The 21482-nt window shown below is 43.9% G+C and overlaps 1 long non-coding RNA gene across 1 annotated transcript in view; it reads left to right on the forward strand.

Annotated features, from left to right (window-relative positions):
- LOC141512544 (uncharacterized) overlaps positions 1–20522 on the forward strand; it is a 37760-nt gene extending 17238 nt beyond the window's left edge. The window contains exon 4 of the long non-coding RNA XR_012475525.1: positions 20458–20522. This is a non-coding gene — a long non-coding RNA (uncharacterized LOC141512544). The remainder of the gene's footprint in view (positions 1–20457) is intronic.
- The last annotated feature ends 960 nt before the right edge of the window (positions 20523–21482 follow it).

Genomic DNA, 21482 nt, shown 5'->3' on the forward strand with positions numbered 1-21482 from the left:
AGCACCTGCCTATACCTGGGAAGGGAAAACTGTAATGCCCAGCCCAGGGGCTCTCCTCTCTAGAATGGCCAAGTCAGCAGCTCAATCCTCAGCTTCCTCCTCCTTCCTTCCTAGTACGGCCAAAACTCCACTCAGCTTCGGCCCACTGTGCTGGGTCGGCCTTGTGAAATGGCTGCATATGCTTGTGAGGACTTTATTGGGATGTCAAGGAGCCTTGTCATCTTTCTGGCTCCCAACACCTGAGCAGATTGTGAGCCACCCAGGGTTGCCCTCCCAAGGATCATCTGCCCTGTAAGTTCTTCTACTAGGCTGGCCTCAGGGTGTGGTGACTCTTGGGCCACCTTTAGATGGGGCACCTCCGAGGAAGACCCCTCTGGACTAAGACCTATATGATGTCCTTCATCTGAGAGGAATTTCAATGTCACATCACCAGCAAGGCAGCCAAACTCCCTCCTAGAGCTTCATTTGGCTGGTCCTCCTATCTTGTGAGAACAGAGTTGGGAAGCCAGGCCAGCGGGCAGTCTGGGGCCCTGGCACGTCCAAGCATCTAACCCTTTCCAGACAGAATAGGATAGGAAAAAAGCATCAGGTTCAGGCTGGAGGTTTGGGAATTCAGCTTCAACAGCCACTATCTTTCATGGCTTCAGTGTGGCCAGGTCCAGTGACTGAAGGTAGTGGGGGTAAGAGGAACAGAACCGAGATCGAGAAATGAAGCCAGAAGCCAGTGAAGTCAGAAACTTTGTCCATGCTTCCTTGTGCTGCTCCTCTGGCCACAAACCCTTTTGTTGTCATCTAAAAACCTGTCCAGAGACCTACTAAGTATTTTTAGATCTTGGGCTGCATAAAGAGGAGGAGAGCTTCCAGAAACCAGGACATGATAATGGGACAACCTGGGTGGTCATTTCTGGCCTATTATGTTCCCTTCTGGGTACTGTATTTTAGGGAGGACATGGATAAGCTGACTGTGGGTGGGGAGTCACATTGGAAAAGGACCTGTGGAATTGCAATAAAAATTAAGCACTGAATGGATTACAAAAAAGAGAAGCGCTCTGCTAAGCATATGATGTGACCACATCATCCTTCATCTTGTCTTCTAGAAGACAGATCGATCCTTTTCTTGTCTAAGGATAAATTGCTGCCCCAGTATGGTCACTCTAGGATCCAGAGCAGGTAAACACCTGGGCTCATTGCAGAGGCTGAATCGCTAAGCCAACCTTTCCTGCAGCTGTGGAAGGACTATTTCCTTCCTCCAGACCAATTCATTCTCAATTAAGAAATCATTTGGGAATCACCAAAGGAGAAGAGCTTCTTTTTCCCTTCTAATCTCCAAATAAGTGGGAGGAGGAAGCTGAGGACGGTTTTGCTGTGATCATTACGAATCCCAAAACATATATGCTTGTTTGACTAACCTCATTAGATGTGCTTGTTGGTGAGTAGAACTATCCAGAATGCATAGGCTTGCTGTTCGAGTTAAATGAAACCACTCAAATATTGGTTCTTTGGGTGAATTTCATTGTCTTTTTCATGTTTTGTGGCAGGGAGATTCCCTGAACATCCCCAACTAGTCTGTTGAGTCAGAGATGCTTCATCTCCCACTGAATGTATGGGCAGCTGCTTCAATTAGCTGTGGTTTGTGGAAGCAACCAATCACCTCCAATATTTCCACTGAAGTCATAAAACCTATTGGGAAAAAACAAAATAAATCACAACCAAAGAATTTCAGAGCTTGAAGTGACCTCAATGGCCTCCAAAGGATTCCCTTTTCTAATACATAGAATTTGGTCATTCAGATTTGTTTGGAAATGTCCAGGGAGGGGAACCCACCATGTTCTGAGGTATTGCATCTCTGGGGTGGGATACCTTATATCTCAAGTCTGATTCTTTGTTAAGAAGCTCCTACCTCATTTACCACTTTGTGGGAAAATGTGCTTCGAGATGGTACCAGAACTCTGGAATAAGACAGAGACAGGGAAAAGAGAAGTAACCCTGGTGTTCTTGCTGATGAAATTAGCTACATGGTTCAAATCCAGTAGCCACAGCTTGGTGCAGATGGGCTTTTCCTTTGAATCTTGGTACTCTTCAATGGCTCCCCATAGGTTGCCCCAGAAAGCCTTTCCTATTAAGAGGTAGATGTATACAAAAGAGTCCTTCCTGGGTGCCTTGGAGTCATTGCAGCCTACAAGTCCCATTGCTCCAAGGCCCCAGATAAACAAGAGAATACTAACTCCTGGATCAGGATGGGTGGAAGGGTTTCTTGACCCATGACCTATGTAGAAACCTCAGGAAGCCCTGGAAAAGTTTTCACAGAAATGTGAAGGGGTTCATATGTTTTATGGAAGGATGTAGAATGGGAGGGGAAGGGGTGTCAAGGTCTTGGAATTGCTCACAAATGGGTTTGTCAAAACTTGGACTCTTTCCTTATTCTAAGACTTCACTGTGTAAATGGTATCAGAATGAAGTGACCTACTAAGTGTGAACTAACAATCACTGGGTCTGAGGAAAATGCAAGACCTCCTAGACCCTACAAACACCTCTGTCTTGGGCATTCGTCAACTTGCTCATTGCATTAACCTAAATCACATGGGACACAAATGAATTGGTTTTTTGCCATTTTGTAGTTGGATACATAGATTCAGGGACTTAAGGATATATCTGCTATGTCAGGGTCTATAATGAAATGTGCCTGAAGCATAATCTTTTTTTTTTTAGATTTTTGCAAGGCAAATGGGGTAAAGTGGTTTGCCCAGGGCCACACATCTAGGTAATTATTAAGTGACTGAGGTCAGATTTGGACTCAGGTCCTCCTGACTCCAGGGCCGGTGCTCTATGCACTGTGCCACCTAGCTGCCCCATTTGCCACCTAGTCGCCCCCCCCCCCGAAGCATAATCTTGATCAATATCCTCATTGTATAAATGGGGAAAACTGAACCTGCAGAGCAGAGATGGCATAATCAGGGGTGTGGAGCTTCTGTAAGGGCAAGACCGTTCTACCCTAAGCTTGCTCCCTTCAATCCGAAAACATGCAAGTTTCCCCCTTTTGTTTCATTCTGCAGGTCACAGACTCATTCACTTTTAGAGCTAGAAAGAATCTTAGAGATTATTTTGGCCCACCTGCCATTTTCAGTGATGGGATTAGAGACCCAGAGACCAGGAGAACTTGCTTGTTCCAAGGCCCCCATCAAATAAAATCCGGTAGTATTTATTAAAAACTTAGTGAGAGCTTATAGCATATAGGGAGGAGATCTAAGGTGGCCCCAAAGATTAGAAAGTCATTCATAATTTTGGATGATATTTTCACAACAGCAAATACTGGAAAAAAACTATCATTTTTATATGGCCACCATTTCTGAAAATATTCCTTCCCACTCAGGTTATCCCTTACAACAAATAATTATGACTAAAATGAAAAAAAAGTCCCATTCCTCACTTTCTCATTTTCTAAATCTCAGCACAAATGCCACCTCATCCAGAAACCTCCTCAGATTCTCCCCTCCTCCAGGCAGACGTGACCTTCCCCTCCTCAGCCTATGCTGATGAATAACACCCCCATCCCTCTTTCTGCCTTTTGCTTTGAGAATTCAAGAAAAAAATAATCCTACCATTCCCATGTAGGACATGCCCAGTGTTCCTACTTTCTATCCCTGTCACTACTGAGACTGGAAGAATGCTCCCTGACTCCATGCCCAACACACACCTCTCTATTGCCTTCTTTAGTCTTTTCAGAGGGGAATCTCTCTGACATATGACAACATGACTAGTATTGAATGAATGAGAAGTGTGAGAGCCAATAAGAGTGCTTGTATTCTTCCCAGTGTTTATTTGGGGCTTAGCTCACGGTCCATGTGTACTGAGTCTATTCAGATTCATTTCCTAAACTGACAATAAACACTTTTCATCTACTTGGCCTATTCTGTATTATCATCCACTTGGCCTATTCTGCATGGATCTAGAGTCTACACTCTTTTGAGTGATCACAGATCTCTTCCAGGAGCTCTGGGCTTGATGCAATCAGGATGGTATCTTCTACAAAGAGGAGCATCGGGAGGACCTCGGCATTTGCAAGGAATCTTGCTTAGCCTGGGACTGTTGGATTCTCTCTATCACCATGGTGAAACTGTCTGGTCAGCAGATGTCTTCTGATCAGAGAGCCATGAATAGGGTCCCTTCTCTTCTTAACCTAGTATTTAGCACATGGTAGGTTCTTCATCAATGTGTATTGACTGCCAGACATCTTCTAAGGACTACTGGACAGTCCCGGCCTTCATAAGAGAGAGCCTGTTTATTCTGCTAAGCCAAGGGTCCCTTGTATCAGCATACAATAAACCCAGTGGACTTCTATTATTTATATCTCTTTTCTAACTGTGAGGTGGTAGAGATGTGGGCTCCTGTTGAATGCTACTTATGAAATCCTGCTGAAGACTCACTGAATATAATATACAGTTGGACACAGAAAAATATATGTTGGAAGATGGGGTTTGGTGTTGAGAAATGAAAGAGGCCAAAGGTTCCCTGGCTGCTCAGAAGTCTCACACCTGAATATCTTTCATCAAAACTGGGCAACTGCTGTTCGCCAAACCCATCATTCCCCCTCTCCCTTTGGTGCTTGCAAAAGTGGCGCCCCATGCCAGGAATACCCACCACACCCATTGCCGCCTCTGAGAATCTTGATCTTCCTTCAGAGCTCAGCTCAGATATCTCCTCCTCTCTGAAGCCTTCCCTTCCCAGTAACAATTTCCTTCTCACATTGAATATACCATTTTTGAACATATTGCATGCTCCACATAGGATTTAAAGTCCTTGAAGCGAGGCTTGATTCCTTTTTTTGTCTTGGGAGCCTCAGTACCTGCCAATGTCTTTGACCAGTTCAGTGCATGAGGAAGGCTGATTGGATTGAAATGGACCAAACCTTAACAGTTAACAAATGACTAATTATTGATGTAGCCTCTAATCCACTGGTCAGAGCAAAACTCATTGTCTTCACCTAGTGAGACAGAAGGACAATGGCACTGCCTTGAGTTACAGCAGATCCAATTGTCTCATTTGAGATGGCTGATCACTTCCCAAATGAGAAATTAAAAACAATAAACCTCGAAGACATTAATTCTTGTTATCCATATTTCTTGAAGAAATGGGGCTGGCATGAACTGGTTGCCCACTAGTTTGCAAACTTCTTGAGTCAGGGTCCATCTTTCTCTTATCTTAGCACAGTACAACTTTAAAAAATTGTATCTTACATAAAGTAGAATTTAATCCATGTTTATCAAATGACCCCAGACACTCCTTAGCCACCAGACACTGGGTCAGAGGGAAATTCCATTGGCAAATTATTATGGAGGAAGATGATAAGAGGATCTCTTGAAATAAAGAGAATCAGGTGAGGCAGAAACAAGCCTTCAGAGACTTAAATACTTGGCCCAATGAGACCTGCTACTGGTAAAATTGGCAGGAAGACTTTAATAAACATGAAAGCAATCTGTCCTCATTCCCACAGCATTAGTTATCCATGATGGAAAATACCTTCACAGGTAAGTGACAACACCTCATTGCCTGCATGAAGATGAAGCAGTAGAGACAGAGCCAAGACAATATTGTCCTTATTTGGGGTACCTAAATAGAGCATCAGTTTGCAAGATTCACATTCTGGTCTTGACTCAGCCAGGATTTGGGTAATAATAAAAGGAAACTGAGATCTCCAGACTGTCTTCAGGTGAAACACAAATTATGGTTTCCTATTGGTGGGTCCAACCTGGCTTACCAAATCCATGGCATCCTGTTCTCCTTTATGAGTGTCATATTGCAGCAAAATAGGTCATGGAAAGTTTCTTGTCCCTATAACACTCTGCATCCCACCTCTGGGCCTTTGGTACTGACTGTCTCTGACATTTGGGATGCTGATTGTCCTCATTCCTAATTCTTGGATAATAGAAGATTCTAGAGAAGGAAGCAAGAGGGAAGAGAAGGAATTCGGATTGAAATGATCACAGACTTGCCCATCCAAGTTCATTGGCAAGGGCTGTTGTAGATGATCAAGAGAAAGTAGGAAATTGAAAATCCACATTGACCTAGGAGAGAGATTCTGAGGTTGGAGGCTGAGACAGGGGAAGGAAGAGCTCTTGAGGGAAAGATAGAGAGGGTACAGAGGGGATAGCCCAACCCAGGTCAGGAAAGAAAAGGGGTCACTGGGAAGGACCCATAGATCTTGTGCAGGTTAAAGAGTTGCCTCATGGGAACTTTGTCACTCACTTCACCATCTGGTTCCACATCCCAAATCCAAGGCATATTAATATTATTGTGGGTGCTATTTAGGGGTGTGGAGGGGATAGAGTGTAATTTCAGACCCTAGCCCTAGACTATGTACTGAGATAAGAACATATTCAGGAAGAAATAGTAAATGTGTGACTCTAATCTCGGGAGCAGAGCAGACTCTTGGTTCTATCTTCCAGACTAGGAATAACCAGGACAGAATCCCAGACCAAAGAGAAGTCTACAGTTTTATCCCTCTGATTTAGCAGATCCTTCCAGCTGGCTTATGGGAACCAAGGCCAGAAGCATTTGCCCATACCCAGATACAAACCTAGATCAGGAGACTGGAGCTCAGACCAGGGACAGGGATCACTTATTGCCCTGAATCAGATCATTTTGGAAGCACTGAAAGGTTGAAAGTCCCCAGTCCAAGCTAACTCTGAGATTGTAGAATAATTCAACTGTCAATGTCCCCAAGCAAGCAGCTACAAGATGAGTCCAGACCTTCCCTTCAGAGTTGGAAAGAGCCTGGACTTAATGGAACATTAAGGCTAAAGTCAGTGCCAGACTGGAAGAATGGACAAACGAAAAAATCTCATCATAAATAGCTATTATACTGACAGGGATGCTGTAGATGGAAATGAAGAAGAGAATAACTCTAAAGCATCTATAAACAAATACTCAAAAATAGAGCTTGAGGGGAAAATTCAAAAAAGAATTTCTGGGAGAGATGAAGCAACAGTTCCAAAAAGAATCAAAACATTTTTTTATATAAATTAAATTAGAGTGTTAGAGGAAAAAATGGAAAAGAAATTAGAGTTATGGGAGGAAGAATTGGAAAGGAAATTACAGCTTGGCAGAAGAAAAATAAAGCCTCATGCAAGCATCAAACTCTCTGAACATTAGAATGGACCAAACAGAAATGAATGATTTCATGAGATTGGAAGACATATTAAAATGAAATCAAAAGACTAAAAAATGGAAAAGACAATGAAAGGATCTTAACGAAAAAATGACCTAACACAAATCAAGGAGAAAAAAAAGTAAGGGTCCTTGAATTACCTGAAAACTATGATCAAAAACATTATTTCTAATATTACCTTTCAAGAAATCACAAAAGAAAATCGTCCAGAACTCTTGGAAACCAGAGAGCTGAGTAGAATTAGAAAGCATTGATGCCACTTCCTAAAAGATGCCCCCAAATAAAAACTTCTATGGTCAACCTCTAGAGTTTCCAGATCAAAGAAAAAAATACTGCAAGCATTTAGAAAGAAAGAATTCCAGGTTTGAGTAGCCACAGTCAAGATTATATAGGGTTTAGTAGTCACCACTTCAAAGTGGAGTGGAGATCTTGGAATTCAATATTGCAGAAAGCCAAGACTATATCCTTACAACCAAGAATAACTGACCTAGAAAAAACTTGAATATAGTTTTATGGCACGTGTATGTGCTGGGAACAAACCTGTAATAAAATACAGGACTTACAAACATTCCTGATGAGAAGACTGGGGCTATGTAGAAACTTTGAAGTGCAAATATAGGGGTCAAGAGAAGTACTTAGAAGATAACAATGAAGAATCATTGTAGTTGTTTGTCTTTCCTTGTTGGAGAGGACCAATGATATCATGGTTGAGGCTTTGACTTTTGGGTGAATTAGAGCTATACAAGGTCCTAAGTCTTATTCTCTACCAGAGTCATCAGTGTCAGGACAAAAGTCAGGATGACTGGAAATGACTCTGGAATGTAGTGGATGACCTTGGTATCTTCAAAGTCTGATCAGAGCTAACTAAGCATTTGGGAGGCTCTGAAAGAAAGTGTAGGAGAGAAGAGGTATTAGACTGACTACCACACTAAAGGTCTCCAGAGTCGTTGTGCTGACTTCATTGCTATGAAACCTAGACAGTCTACCAGCACCATGTCAGGAAACTGAATCCCTTCCATTTAAACTGTCTTAGGAAGATTCTGAAGATCACCTGGCAGGAGAAGATCCCAGACCCTGAGGGTTTTCTTAGCTAAACTGCTGAGCATTCCAACATGACTACAGAGAGGGCAACTATGACGCTATGATGGGCTGGGCACGTTGTCAGAATGCCAGGTGGATGCTTGCCAAAAACACTATTTTCTGGAGAACTCACCCAGGGCAAGCACTCACAAGGGGGGGGGAGAAGAAGCGATACTGAGACACCCTGAAGATCTCATTGGAGAACTTTAGCATGGATTATGCAGCATGGGAGACACTGGCACAGGACCGCCCAGCATGGTGTGCCCTCATCAGTGAGGGGTCTGCACTCTATGAGGAGGGCAGAATGGAAGCAGCTCAAAGGAAACATGAGATAGGTAAATTCAGATTACCCAGGTGTTTCCATGGATTATCTGTGCCCGACCTGTGGTAGAGCATTCCGAGCTCCTATTGGGCTGCTTAGCCACAGTTCGATGCACTGTCATTTGTCTCAAACGTAGAGATGCCATTTTGGTCTTCTTTGATAATGAAGGACAAGAAGCAAACAAGAACTAAAGACTCCACAGCACCTGCTTCATTTGCCTTCAGCTGCTGTTGGAACATATCGTTCTTATTCACTCATTCATTCTGTCGGGGATAATCTTCACATACCTGGACCTCACAAGCAGACAGACAAACTTTTGCTGGTTTCTTTTGTCTTTAGTCAACTACACTAGAGCCTTTTGACTGTCTAGGAGATCTCCTTGGTCTTCTCTTTCTTTCTTGGATCCTAAGTCTTTGGTTTGAAGCCTCTTGATTACCTTCAACCTAGTTTAGCCTGTTTGACAGGGTGGTATGGTATAACCAGGATGTGGCTGCTGGGTGTATGGGAGCCTCAGGTGAGAACTGGACAAAGGTGAAGACCATATGTGGCTGAACAGACCTCAAAAGGGCTGATCCTCCCTGTCCTGCCAATTATTCCCACATAACTATAGAGAGTTCAACTACAATGGGCTGGACCCATTATTAGAATGCCGGATGTATTCTTGCCAAAAGACTATTCTATGGAGAACTCACCCAGGGCAAATGTTCACAAGGGGGTCACAAGAAGCAATACCAAGACACCTTGAAGGTCTCAGGGAAGAACTTCAGAATTGATTGTACAGCATAGGAGACCCTGGCACAGGACCACCCAGCATGGCGAGCCCTCATCCATGAGTGTGCTGTACTCTGTGAGGAAGGCAGAATGGAAGTAGCTCAAAGGAAACATGACATATGTAAGTACCCACCCCAGGTGTTCACATGGACAGTGGATAGAGCTCTGCTCTTGGAGTCAGATCATGAATTCAAATCTGACTTTAGACACTTATAGCTGGCTGCTCCTGGCAAGTCACTCAATCTTATTTGTCTTAGTTTCTTCATGTATAAAATGAACTTAAGAAATAAATGGGAAAACCACTCCAGTACCTCTGCCAAGAAAATCACAAAGAGGGTCACAAAGTGTCATCCATGACTGAAACAACTGAACAACAAAGCCAAGGTGAGGGAGAGGAAGTCCACAGGAATGAAACATTGAATATGTTGGATGATCATAAGGGATTAACCAAGGATAAGCTTCTTAGAGTTATGTTACTCCCTAATTTAGGGAGATGATACATGTGACCTCTCTGAATTCCATTATCATTAGGCATTATAAAGAGTGTGACCAAAGGTCTTAGAATAATTCTCTATGTGTTGCTAGTTTTAAGAGAAAAATGAAAAAGGTAGGAAAGAAGATCACACCAGGATGATTAGGGACATTGATCTCATATAACTGTAGTGTGCAAGTAAATGTTTATAGAAAGAAGAAGGAAAGGATTAGGGGAGCAGATGATCCTTGAACTTGTCTTTCACATTAGCTGGTCAAAGGAAGGAAAAATATGCATGAACAATTGAGTACAGAAATTTACTTCACTCAACAGGGAAATAGAAGAGAAAGGGAAGAAGGGAGGAGGAAAGAGAAGAAGGGTAGATTAAGGAAGGAATTAGACCTAAGCAAAACAAACTCTAAGGATGTACAAAAATATTTTACAGCTCTTTCTGTAGTGGCAAAAATAGAACACTGAGGAGTGCCTATCAGTTAGGGCATGGCTGACTAAATCATGGTGTAACAGATGTGATGGAATTTGATCATGTTGTAAGAAATGAAGCAAGAGCAAGTTTCAGAGAAAACCTATGGGAGACCTATGAGAAGTGATGTAATAAAGTAAGGAGAATCCAAACAACATAGGCCACCATTATTGTTAAGACAAATGGCCTCTGAAGGAATGAAGAACTCTGATCAGTTTAGTGGCTGACTGTGGTTCAAGAAATCTATGATTAAACACGGTACCCACCTCCTAAAAGAGAGATGGGCCTAGGGGTGGCTAGGTGGCATAGTGGATAAAGCACCAGCCCTGGAGTCAGGAGTACCTGGGTTCAAATCTGGTCTCAGGCACTTAATAATTATCTAGCTGTGTGGTGTGGCCTCGGGCAAGCCACTTAACCCCGTTTGCCTTGCAAAAACCTAAAAGAGAGAGAGAGAGAGAGAGAGAGAGAGAGAGAGAGAGAGAGAGAGAGAGAGAGAAAGAGAGAGGTGGGCCTCAAGGTGGAAATACAACTATTTTTAGACATGGAAAATGAGAAAATTTGTTTTGCTTGATCATGCAGGTTTTGAAACAGGGGGTTGAGTTTCTTTACTTATCAGTTAAAGAGGGAAAAGAGCTATATGAGTGGAGAGAAGGCAGACTTTTACATAAAAAATGATTTAAGAAAAGATGCTGAAAGTGGAGAGTGACACAATTTGACCAAATGTGTAGGGAAGAAATCTATGCTGGAGGCAGAATCAGATTAAATACATCCTGGCCTCAATTTTCCAGGTTCTCAGAGTCAAATATAAAAATCTGTTGTTAGAAGTTACAGAAGGACTTGTATGGATGAGTGAGAAAAGTGTGGCCCCATAAGCCTCTGGGCAGGTTTCTAGGAAATCCTTATTCAAATGGTCTGTTCCTTCCATCAGAGTAGCTACATGAAAGCACTAAAAGCAGACAAACAAACCCTTATTGGTTCTTTCTGTCTCTAGCCAACTATAACAGCAAAGTCTCATGGCTGACAGAGAGATCTTTACTTTGGATTTCCAAGGATTCTGGTCTTCCTTCCCTCTCTTGGGTCCTTCTTTCTTCTTTTGCTTCCCAGATCCTGATGAGAGCCTCATTTTGTTTGCCTTAGTGGAAAAGGAGTCCCTACTAAACTTTGCTAGGGCAGGCATCTGGTCCCAAATGGGCTTCTGGGCTCCTTCCTTCACCAGCCTCCATGCTTTGCCTAGGACCTATGCTTTGGTGTAGACCCCTGCCTGGGAATTCAGCATCCTCCCTTCTCCTGGGTAGAACAGTAAGGGCCTTGCCAGGGATACTCAACCTTTGCCATTATCCTAGGGGAAGCTGGCTGTGCCAGAAGCACAAAACTGAGGCTTTGTTTGCTCTTCTGGATCTGGACAGGATAGTGAGGTAGGTGTGTGTGTGTGTCTGTGTCTGTGTGTGTGTGTGTTCAGAGAGGAATCCTTAAGCATTAAAATTCTCTCATGCCATTTCATGAAGAGATGACCTCCTGCAGGGTTCTGGCTTCTTATCTTTAAATTTTTTTTTTATTTTTGCAAGGCAGTGGGGTTAAGTGACTTGCCCAGGGTAATTATTGTCTGTGGTTAGATTTGAATTCAGGTCCTCCTGACTCAAGGGCCAGTGCTCTATCCATTGTGCCATCTAGCTGTCCCACTTTAAAATTTTTTTTTGCAAGGCAAGTGACTTCTGGCTTCTTATCTTATAGATTTGGTGGCAGGCCTACTGCATCTTGGATTGACTTCCCTTTCCTGGGATTTGTGGGCTGCTCACAACAATTATCCCTCCCTCTTGTCAGTATACTCTACAGTAGAGGAATCACAGAAATGGGATTTTGATCTATAAAGTAGGGATGTAGGCTTAGAACTGGGGCACAGAATCCTTCCACAGCCCAAACTCCGAGAAGACTGTAGCAGTGAGAACCCTTTTTGCTGACACCTCTACTGTCTACACATCACATTCTTCCAGTAGGCTTCCCATGGACTACCTCAGGATGCTCAATAACCTGCCCTTTTCTATTCTTTGTAGCAGGATAGGTCAGCCTTGGAACCCTCTTAAGGGTGAAGAAGACAACCCCATAACCATTAAAATAGAGCTTCAGGGCTGGTGACTAGGCTAGGGAAACCAACCTTTTGTTTTTTTTTTCTGGAGAAGGTGATACTTGAGGCTCAGGTTAGACTTTGGACTGGCCCAGAGGAAGAGATGGTACAGAAGGAGTCCCAGAAAGGATGAGAAGACCCCCCCCCCCGAGGGGAGAGACCTGGGGGAAGAACCAAGCAGAAAGGGACACAGGGAGCCCCTCATTTAATATCTATCATAGAGGAGAAAACTGAGGCAACAATAGAGTCCAAAAGGGCCTTCTCCCACTTGAGTCAACTTGTTGTAGGGAAGGTACATAGGATCTGGAACTCGGGTTCATATCTTGGCATTGCCACTGACAATCTGTGTGACCTTGGGCAGGTATATGTCTGTCAGGGTCTCAGACTCTTCAAATGCCAAGTGAGTCCTTACCATTCACCAGAACCAGTGAATGGAGGGAGCCGGGCAAGCAGATTGACCTTTCTGGGCCAAGGATGCAATGTGGGTTTCAATGGACTTCTAAGGTGGGGTCTCTGCTCTGTGGGTCCTAGAGGGATGGGGCAGGAGGCCCATAGTCCATGCCTTTTTTCTGGGGGGGGGGAGAAAAGAGAGTTGGGGAACCAGCAAGTCCAGAGCCATCTGCCTCTGTTTCTGCCTCTATCTCTCTGTCTCTGGCAGCCTGGGAAAGCTGCAAAGCCAGTCTTTGTTTGCATGTTCTGTGTGATGGGGTGCTAACTCCTAGTGTGTGTGTGATGTGACCCCAAGAAGTAACTGAGGTCAACCAGTGCTAGATCCTCCTCTGTCTCCCTAGATTCCCTGCAGGCTTGGAGAATTCTCTTCTGAATCCTGACACTGGTCATCGTCCTAGCACTCTTTCTGCACAATTGTTCACTATTAATATGATATAGCCTCCTCGTACCCAACAGACTCCTCTCCATGGCCCTTTGGTTTTGTTTTCTTTAAAAATGTGTATTTTTTTAAAAAAAAATGCAATCTGGGATTAAAATGTCCTTCCTTCAGATAGGTCGTCATGGAGACTTGGTGGATAAGTGCACATTACCCAGAATTCCCCAAGTTTCAGAGTTTAAGGGCTTTGGGAGAACCCTTCTGTCTATGGAACATGCATAAGATAGAATCAATGAGAAAATAGAAATGGCCATTAAAGGTTCCATGTTTTCATTTGGGGTTGGCAGGCAGCAAGGCCTCGTCTGCTGCCAAGCAGGCCCTGAGACCTCACTACACATAAGGTGTGTAAAGTGGGGGACTTTGAGAGATGAGTGGACACATCCAAATGAGAGGAGAGAAGAAGGTCCGTGTGGTTTGTGGATGTATCAGGGTGAGCCAGCCATGGTCAAGGCCAGCAACCACCCTCAGCAATGTACATCAAGGATGAAAAACTCAATCCTTTTTCTCCTATAACTTTCAGACCAGGTGAGATGAAGAGAGAGACAGAGAGACAGAGACAGAGACAAAGACAGAGAGACACAGAGACACAGAGAGACAGAAAGAGAGAGAGAGAGAGAGAGAGAGAGAGAGAGAGAGAGAGAGAATAGCACAGATAAATTTTTCCCCTTCCATTTTTGATAAGTTATTAATACATTTAAAACATGGCAGCTAATCTGCCTGGAACCCAGAGAACAAACTCCCAAAGGAGAAAAGCCTATGAAAGCAGTAAAGGTCTGTGGGATGGCTAAGGGGGAGCCTCTTTTGGTGTCTCTCTCCCAGAATCTGGAGTCTCTTCTCCCACACCTCTCTCTCCCCTCCTGTTCATTGACCCTGGAGGGCCATGGGTGGGCCTTGCCTGGAATCAAGCTGCACTGAGATGCAGCTCTCATCTCCTTTGCGGACCCTTATGTGAACCCCTGGTTCACAGGGACAATGAGGACAGTCTTGGTGTGGCTTTGGAGGATCGTGGCAGAGGTGTGCTTCATGGCTCCTTGCCTCCCTCTAGTCATCTCAATTGTTTTGCACTGACTTCCTTCAGGTCTGTATGTGACACACTTCTTCCTCTCTGCCTCTGAGAAAATTTGCATCTTTTAAAAAAATCGGATCATTTGTTGGTTCTTCATCACCTCAGATGCCCTTGTCTCTTCTCCACAGCCAATCTTCCCAACACTCTCTCCTCTCCCCCTCTCATTCATTGCATTTTGGACTCATGTCATTTTGGGAAACAGATTTTTCCTTTTCTCATTCATCTCTGTTGCTCATATCTTTGAGAGTATGGCAATGGGAAATTTCCAGTAGGTCATCTCTCATATTTCTCTGATAGTTGGGTGCTCTAGTCCACATCCTCTCTCCTTGACACTTGGGGTGTGGACATCTGAGACTGCTTCCCTTCTCCTGATGGGTCTTGGTTTGATAATCTGTTAAGTGGGGTGAATGATAGCAGCCAGTCTCAGTTTGACCCTTGAAGGCCACAGCACCCCATGGATGGGAAATCTCACCTGCTGTTTCTAAAGCCCTGGCTACAGCCTGGGTTGATGCGATGAGGCCCAAGTCTGTGCCTGGAATGTTAATGCCAGAGTTGCCTCTGTGAGGTGGCATCCTCCCCTTGAATCTCAATTCTTAGAAAACAGGGAAAGCAGCTGAGAGATGTTTTACTATTTTGCTCTTGGTTCCCCAATTATGCCAAGCCTGGCTTTGTGTCCCACAGATAATGAAGAGACGTCCCCTGCTCCAAGATAACAATAACTCTCAAGTAGGGTGAGGAAGCCGTTTATCTCCCCATTGCCACTCTGCCAGCATGCATCGGAAAAGCACCAACATTCCAATTGGAATAAATATTTGGGGAGGGCTTGCTCATTTGAATTTCTACCCTCCATCACTGCCATCACTGGCAAGAGGAAGAGCAGAGAGAGACGGAATTGATTCTTTGAGCATTTTAGCTTCCTTTTGGGGGGGGAGGCTCCAACTATTAGATAGATCCTTTGGTCTCAACCCCATTTGGGGACCCAGAGGTACCTCCAACAGTGGCTATGTCACTTAGGTGTTCCTTGGGCCCTTGAAAAGATAAGGAGCCCCCATGAGCATTTGCCAGGGGGCATCTGGTGCCTTCCAGGAAGTGCACACAGTTAGATTCAGACTTTCCACAAAGGACATTTTTGACTTCTTTCCCTTCTAAGGGAGGGGTGTTGAGAGGTGTTCAGGCTGAGTTGGTGATCATTATGTGATGCTTTGGAGATTGCTCAAGAACACAAATCTTGGTGCTCCATGAGGAAGACTGAGGCCGTGATTGAGATGTTGGTGTGTGATGTGGGAGTGCATAAGACAGGTCAGGTCTGGGGGTCCAGAGTTGACTGACCTACAAATGAAAATTTGGGAGAACCCTTCTGTCTATGGAACATGCATAAGATAGAATCAGTAAGAAAATAGAAATGACCATGGAGGGTTCCACGTTTTCATTTGGAGTGGGGAGAACCCTGAGAAACCAAGAATGGCAGATGGAGTCATTTCCTGAAACAGGAAATGGTTTGGGGAGAGGGCCAGAAGAAAGAGAGCCCTCAGAAAAGGGTCCAAGGACTTGAGACCTATGGAAAAGGATGCAGGGGGTTGGAGGGAAGCAAGACTCTTCCCAAGACCACCCACCCGAGGACAATGGCAGGAACATGCCCATGTTCTTAGAAGTATAATGGAACAGTCTAAGGAATGTTGACAGGATGGGGAAACTACCAGGAGGCTTTGAATGGTCCCCTCAACCTGGATACCTGAGTCTGGTGGATGAGAGGAGAGACTGGAGACCCTGTCTGGCAGCTTCAGGGGGAGCTGTCTCATGAATTCTGGCCTTGTGGGCTGTGAGTGTGTGAGACTATATGTGTGTGTGTGTGTGTGTGTGTGTGTGTGTGTGTGTGTGTGTGTGTGTGGCTTCTAAGAACGAGCATGGTTTGGGGCCCTTTCCAGGCCCTTTTGCCATCAGAAAACTGAAGCTAGAAGGGGTAGGTGACTAGGGCTGGCCACACAGCTTGGAAGAGATGAAGGCAATGTTTGAACTCAGTTCCTCCTGACTCGTCCCTCCTGCTCTAGCCCTTAGGCTAGAAGTGAAACTTGTCAATGAGTTCCACCCTTGAGGGCGCTTTCCTGGGGTTTGGGCAGCATTACCCCCCAAATCTCAGTGCAACAATTTCTCCTGGACCTCTTGACACCTGCCTCCTGGAGAACCAGAGTTTCCAAAGAGAATGAATCTCATGGATACTGCTCCCAGGGCAGCAGCAAATCTCCATTTGGGGTCTCTGGCCCCCCAAGAACTCTAGAACCAGATCTTGGGAGCTCTTCATTTGGGGGAGCAGCTTGCCTTGGTCCTCCTCTCAATTTGGCTGAATGAGTCTAAAGGCAGGAGACTGAGCAGGGTCCTGAGGCCTGACCAGCCCACTCCTCTTCGATGGGCTGCAGATAAGCCCCCAGGCTTCCAAGGGCACCAGATGCCTTGATGCCTCAGGGGGCCCATCCCCTGTGGGAGGCAATGCCTTCTTCCTAGGGACTCATGAAGACAGCCCTCCCCCCTGCTCATTCTGCTCCTCCCATCCTGAAGCTCAACCTAAGCCCTCCTTCTGGTCCCCAGGCCTACATCATGTCTGCTCCTTCACCTTGATGGTCCTCAAGGGTGAAGACCTCTGTTTTTGCATTCCCAATCCTTTGCACTTGAAGCTGCTAGGGGCGCCAGAGAGCTAGAGTCAGGAAGATCTGAGTTCAAATGGACATTTGCTAGCAGGGTGACTCTGGCTAAGTCTTTTAACTTCTGCTATTTCCTCTATAAAATAGGAATAGGGAAAGCTCCTACTTCTGAGGGTGGGGTGCAGTGTGAGACTTGGATGAGATCCTATTAATAAGGTGCTTAGCATAGTGCTGGCACATAGTAAACACTATAAAAATGTTAGTTTAATGATAATAATTGTGATGATGACGATGATGACGACAACAACAACGACAATGATGATGCTGATGAATGTTTGCTGACTTGTTGTCTTGACTTGACTACTGCAGGGCCACAGGTACAGATTTTGGAGCCACTCCAGGAGCCAGGAGCTCCCCAACTATAGAAGCTTTCAGATAAATGTTGGCTAAGGCACGTTCACCTGATGGGTAGGTGGCAATAATTATCTGGAGAGTCACCTTGGAAAAGGTTTCATCATTTTAGAGCTGGGAGGAGGGTGGGAAGCAAAGGCCGGAAGATTCCTTTCAACCATTACCAAGTAGAAGGGGACTAAAAAAAAAGCAAATACTGAATTTTTAAGGAACAAACTACTAAGCTCAGCTTGGTGGATGTTTCTTCTCCCAAGGAGGGAGTTTGCACCAACTCTATAGATGTTCAAACACCAGAAGTGGAAAATAGATGCTCTATGGCCTCAGATCCTGGGCAGTCTGCCCTTCACAGGCTCTGTCCTCACTTTTGGTGGGCTGCTGCTATTGTCCAAGAGGCAGGGTAAGAAAAAAGCCCTCCAAGAGGGGACACGATGAGAGGGATGGAGGGCCTAGGGAAGGTTCAGATTCTCTCACTCCTCCACCCGGCAACACACAATGTCAGCCAATCATTTGCTATTGATCTGTATGAAATATTGCATAGTAATGAATGGATTCACACTCATGTGATTCCCATTTGTCATTAACCAAAATTTAATAGATTTAGAACCAGAAGGAACTTTAAGGGTTCTAGAGTCCAATCCCCTCACTTTAGATATGAGGAAACTGAGGCTCAGCAAGGTATGGGAATGGATCAAGATCATACGGGTACAGTCTTGGGTGGATTTCGGACCTGGGGCTCCCTGACCGCAAGTCCACCAACCTCTTCATGATGCTGTGCTGTGATTACAATGCTTCATGGTTTGATGTTCATTGAGAAGGCAGGGGAGAGTGAAGGGAATGGACTGGGTGTTAGCTGTGTGATGTTCTAACTTTTGCCAGGCCAAAGTCATTTTTCTTGGAAGAGAATATTCAGACAAGTCAGAATTGACTAGTTCTTTCTAGTTGTCATCTAGTCAGTGACACTGACCAGAATTTCTACCCTTCTTTAATTTCCTTCCTTTCCCCTAATATAGGTTTCATAAACACACACACACACACACATGCTCCTATGTTCTAAAGTCCTTTTAAGCTTCAATTTTCTCTGTTCTATACTCTAAAGTCCCTCCTTGCTCTAAAATGCTGATTCAGCAAGTCTATGACATCAGAAATATACTACTCCATCTTCAGGGAAAGAGTATTTTCCAAAGCACAAAGTTAGGTCAATTAAGTTGGAAGATGAGGTGAGTTCCTATTATATGATTCCAAAGAAGTCAATCTGATTCAACATCTCTAGGCCTTCCAGAAATCTAATGCATGTTGAATCTAGATAGCTCCTGGTGAGAGATATTGGAAAGGAACTTCCTGCCCAGGAGCTGACTAGACTAGATCCTAACAAGTTGCTGTCCTAAAGATGAGGTTCCCTATCATTAGAAGATGCCGAAATATCATTTTCTTTTACATATTATAGAACATTCTGTCTCTTTGAACTCGTTTGATTTTGCTATGGATAACCTGTATAAATATTAGATAATTTGGGTAATGAGTGCAAATTTAGGTATCAAGAGTGGGGGGGAAATACCTTCCTCCCATGAAGATCAATTGATCAATTATCAAGCATTTATTTTGCCCCTGCAACAACAGGTAAGGTACAGCTAGGTAAACAAAGACAAAACTGAGCCTGGAAGGTATCTCTAACTTATAGTCATAGAATTGTAAGGGCCACTGAGAGGTTAAGTGACTTGCTCTTGGTCTCCTAGCTAATAGACATCATAGATCAGATTTGAATTCTGGTAATCCAGACATTAGAGAATCACCTACACATGTACATTTGTACATACATACAGTAGATCAACTGATCACATCGGGGTGAATCTATGATAACTAGCCATCCATGACTGCCTTTTGTCCTCTGAATATGAATTCACATTTTCACATTCTTTCTCAAAAAGGCAAGAGAAGAGTCATTGTCCCTAGACTCCAGCCACACACCATCCAATGAGCTCCTTTTTCTTGGTTCGGGTGGCTGTCTACATGTGCAGCAAGGAGGATATATATTTTTTGACTGTAGAATGAAAGGACAGTTTCCTGTTTGTTGTTTTTCAAAATAATGGCTGTGGGTTCTCTCCCCACAGAAAAGATGCTATTTATTTTTTAATGATGAGCTGTTTCCCAGAGAAACAAAGTGGCATTCTGTCGACACCATATGGTGGCTGAGCGGCAGATTTCACCGAATGCTATTTGTTAGCCCGTCTTCTGAATGTCTGCATCCATAATTTATATGGGGGCTTCTGTGCTCGCCAAAATAGCCCAATGGTGTTTTCTTAGCAGGTCCATTTGCATGGGTAGGAGGGAGAGGTTCTCCCAACAGGATGTCCTGCCCAGCTTCCTGGGGCTTGAGGGCTGACATTTCCAAACTCTTGTTCTGGAGACTCTTATTCATACTGTATTCAGGGAGAAAGCCACTCAGGGAAAGCATCTTGGTCCCTTTGTGCTGAGCTCATTCCACTTGTTTCTAACCCATATCAGATCCAACCACAAACTGAATCCTCTGTCCTAGATCATGGGCTCCTGTCAATGCTGTCCTCTTACATAAAGAGAAAACAAAGGAATCCCTGGACAAGATAAGCCCAGCAGATGAGCCCTTCCCCTTCCCCCACCCCCACCCAATCCCCAGCATGGAATTACTAGTTAAATTTTTGGGACCATTAGAAAACTATGGGCAGCCTTTTCTCAGATGCATAAATAGATATAGACAAACAGAAGATCAATGCAGAACACACACACACACACACACACACAGAGAATTTAGGTGACTCAGAATAGTTGGCTCTTGAAGCAGAAGTATAACTTGGCCAAATTACATATTAACTAGCAGAAAATCTGAGAGTCTAGAAAGAAAGCTGAGTGCCCACTCATCCACACTGTCTCTGGGTCCCCTCTCTGAGATATTTTTTTTTTTGCTCTGGGGATTGGATAGCCTGTAGCTTTGCAGAGGAGATGCTCAAATGAGCTTTTTAAAAGAAGACCTGAAAAGAAATGTGGACATCTCTATCCTTTCCTCCTCTACAGCCCTACAGAACTGGACCAGCATTAGCAGCCACACCTGAAGTCTCTGAGAGGGACATTGCCTGGTAAAATGTAAACTCTTGGAGGTGAACTACTATATCATTGTCATCTCTCTGTACCCTCAATTGTTTATGGAATGAATGAATGAATGAATGATTTGTCTCTCCCTCCTTTGAAGAGCAGAGATATATTGATGTGACTGGAGGTGAGAATAGTAAGTGAATCCAACTATGGAGCAAGGACAAAGAGATATGGGGCTGTTGAATGAATCTGGAGAAAATCATGGAACTGTGCTGACCGGGTCCACTATAGATGTATTTCATAATCTCAATTAAACCTTCAGTGCAGTAAGGGAACCCTTTTACACTTCCTCACTTTACTATACTATGCACCACTATGACTTTTCGGAATTGTCTTGCTTCTCTTCAGGCTTTACATGTCACTCATCCCATAACCCTTTCACATGAAATCCTTGCCTCTTATTTGTTTTGTTAAAGTTATTATTTCTTTTTTAACATTATTTAAAATTATTTTTGAATTTCAAATTCTCTCCCTCATTTCCCCTCAGCACTGGGAAGGTGAGCAATATGATATTAATTATACATATGAAATCATGTACAGCATATTTCCATTTTAGACATATTACAAAAATAAAGAAAATGAGAAGAGCTGTACTCAGCGTTCATCAATTCTCTCTGTGGAGGTGGTTAGCAATTTTTCATCCTGAGTCCCTTGGAATTGTCTCAGATCATTATGTTGATCAGGGCAGCTAAGTATTTCACAGGTAATTATTATTATACTGATGTCTGTTTCCAGTGATCTCTTGGTCCTACTCTTGGTCCTACTCACTTCATCGATTCACTTGTATCAATTTATGTCAGGTCTTCCCATGCTTTTCGGGAACTATCCTCCTAATCATTTCTTATAGCACAATAGTATTCCATCACATTCATATACCACAGTCTATTCAGTCATTCCCCAACTGATGGACATCCTTTCAATTTCCAATTCTTTGTCACTATAAAAAG

This window comes from Macrotis lagotis, chromosome 1 (assembly GCF_037893015.1).
Source record: "Macrotis lagotis isolate mMagLag1 chromosome 1, bilby.v1.9.chrom.fasta, whole genome shotgun sequence".
NCBI classification, from domain to species: domain Eukaryota; kingdom Metazoa; phylum Chordata; class Mammalia; order Peramelemorphia; family Peramelidae; genus Macrotis; species Macrotis lagotis.